Source organism: Oncorhynchus gorbuscha, unplaced genomic scaffold (assembly GCF_021184085.1).
Source record: "Oncorhynchus gorbuscha isolate QuinsamMale2020 ecotype Even-year unplaced genomic scaffold, OgorEven_v1.0 Un_scaffold_9342, whole genome shotgun sequence".
Classification (NCBI taxonomy): domain Eukaryota; kingdom Metazoa; phylum Chordata; class Actinopteri; order Salmoniformes; family Salmonidae; genus Oncorhynchus; species Oncorhynchus gorbuscha.
This window is the reverse complement of record NW_025752332.1, coordinates 10,424-12,860: the sequence shown is the minus strand read 5'-3', so window position 1 is coordinate 12,860 and position 2,437 is coordinate 10,424. Positions and strand designations below refer to the sequence as shown.

Sequence of the window (2,437 nt, the reverse complement as noted above, 5' to 3'; positions counted from 1 at the left end):
ACCAGGCTACCACACAAGATCACAACCCAGATCTGAGACCAGGCTACCACACAAGATCACAACCAGATCTGAGACCAGGCTACCACACAAGATCACAACCAGATCTGAGACCAGGCTACCACACAAGATCACAACCGGATCTGAGACCAGGCTACCACACAATATCACAACCAGATCTGAGACCAGGCTACCACACAAGATCACAACCAGATCTGAGACCAGGCTACCACACAAGATCACAACCCAGATCTGAGACCAGGCTACCACACAGTATCACAACCAGATCTGAGACCAGGCTACCACACAAGATCACAACCAGATCTGAGACCAGGCTACCACACACGACTGTAGATATCTCTCTCTCTTGCTCATGTTCTCTCCATCTCTCTCTCTCTGTCTCTCAGGCCCGTTCATCGTCTACATGTTGAGAGACATTGATATCCTGGAGGACTGGGCAGCTATACAGAAGGTACATATGTCTGTGGCCCTTCTAGGCAGCTGACATAAAAAGTACACGTTTCTTTACCAACAACATTCCCTATTAATGTGATCAATGATCAATACAGTGTTTGTGTGTGTGTGTGAGTGTGTGTGTGAGTGTGTGTGTGTGTGTGTGTGTGTGTGTGTGTGTGTGTGTGTGTGTGTGTGTGTGTGTGTGTGTGTGTGTGTGTGTGTGTGTGTGTGTGTGTGTGTGTGTGTGTGTGTATCAGAACTGAGGGAACTCTCTGTCTGTCTGTCTTTCAGGCTAAAGCAGCACTGACACCACTAAAGAAGAAATCAGACAGTAAGTTTGGTTCTGTGTGTGTCAAAGGATTTGCAAGAAACATTTAGACAGCGTTTATCAGTCTGCGCGAACACACACACACACATCAAAATAACTAATTATAGAAGAGAAAAGTGGAAGCTGAACTGTAGAAGTACTAAATCTGTGATAATAAAGTTTAAAGTGCTATCTGTTGTTCTCTCTCTCTCTATCTGTCTCTCTCCTCTCTCTGCCTCTCTCTCTCTCTCTCTCTCTGTGTCTCTCTCTGTGTCTCTCTCTCTGCCTCTCTCCTCTCTCTGCCTCGCTCTCTCTCTCTCTCTCTCTCTCTCTCTCTCTCTCTCTCTCTCTCTCTCTCTCTCTCTCTCTCTCTCTCTCTCTCTCTCCCTCTGTCTCTCTCTCTCTGTCTCTCTCTCTCTCTCTCTCTCTCTCTCTCTCTCTCTCCTCTCTCTCTCTCTCTCTCTCTCTCTCTCTCTCTCTCTCTCTCTCTCTCTCTCTCTCTCTCTGTCTCTCCCTCTCTCTCTCTCTCTCTCTCTCTCTCTCTCTCTCTCTCTCTCTCTCTCTCTCTGTCTCTCCCTCTCTCTCTCTCTCTCTCTCTCTCTCTCTCTCTCTCTCTCTGTCTCTGTCTCTCTGTGTCTCTCTCTCTCTCTCTCTGTCTCTCTCTCTGTGTCTCTCTCTCTCTCCCTCTCTCTGTGTCTCTCTCTCTCCCTCTCTCTCTGTGTCTCTCTCTCTCTCCCTCTCTCCCTCTGTCTCTCTCTCTCTCTCTGTCTCTCCCTCTCTGTCTCTCTCTCTCTCTCTCTCTCTCTCTCTCTCTCTCTCTCCCTCTCTGTCTCTGTCTCTCGCTCTGTGTCTCTCTCTCTCTCTCTCTGTCTCTCCCTCTCTGTCTCTCTCTCTGTGTCTCTCTCTCTCTCCCTCTCTCTCTGTGTCTCTCTCTCCCTCTCTCTCTGTCTCTCTCTCTGTGTCTCTCTCTCTCTCCCTCTCTCTCTGTGTCTCTCTCTCCCTCTCTCTCTCCCTCTCTCTCTGTGTCTCTCTCTCTCTCCCTCTCTCTCTGTCTCTCTCTCTGTGTCTCTCTCTCTCTCCCTCTCTCTCTGTGTCTCTCTCTCTCTCCCTCTCTCTCTGTGTCTCTCTCTCTCCCTCTCTCTCTGTGTCTCTCTCTCTCTCCCTCTCTCTCTGTGTCTTTCTCTCTACCTCTCTCAGAGCGGTGATAACAGAGGGGTGTCTCAGATGTCTAGATGAACCAAAGTCTCTGAGTTGCAGAAGAGAACTCACAACAACAGAACAGTCTTGAACACAACACAACAGAACAGTCCTGACCACTATTTAAAAACAAAGCACTTCAGTAGGGTATTGTTCAGTAGGGTGATACTGGAACAAAACATTTTTCAACAGAAAATGTAAATCTGTCTTCTTATTGAACAAGTTCAGGACAGTACCTCCTGTTTCAAACTGTTTTGTCCCTACTGAACACAGCCCAGACTATGAAGACGAGCAGCAGATTGATCACCTTTAGGTTCTGATTCATCTATCACACTATGGCCCAGTTACCTTTAGGTGATTCATCTATAACACTATGGCCCAGTTACCTTTAGGTGATTCATCTATAACACTATGGCCCAGTTACCTTTAGGGTGATTCATCTCATAACTAGTGCTAAGCGATTAACCAAAATGTTGAATA

General features: G+C 47.2%; 1 long non-coding RNA gene across 1 annotated transcript; it reads left to right on the top strand.

Annotated features, from left to right (window-relative positions):
- The first annotated feature begins 398 nt into the window (after window positions 1–398).
- On the top strand, window positions 399–2,114 carry LOC124030128. Its single transcript, XR_006837902.1, has 3 exons — window positions 399–469; window positions 745–784; window positions 1,958–2,114. It is a non-coding gene; the product is annotated as an uncharacterized LOC124030128 (long non-coding RNA).
- Window positions 2,115–2,437: the final 323 nt, after the last annotated feature.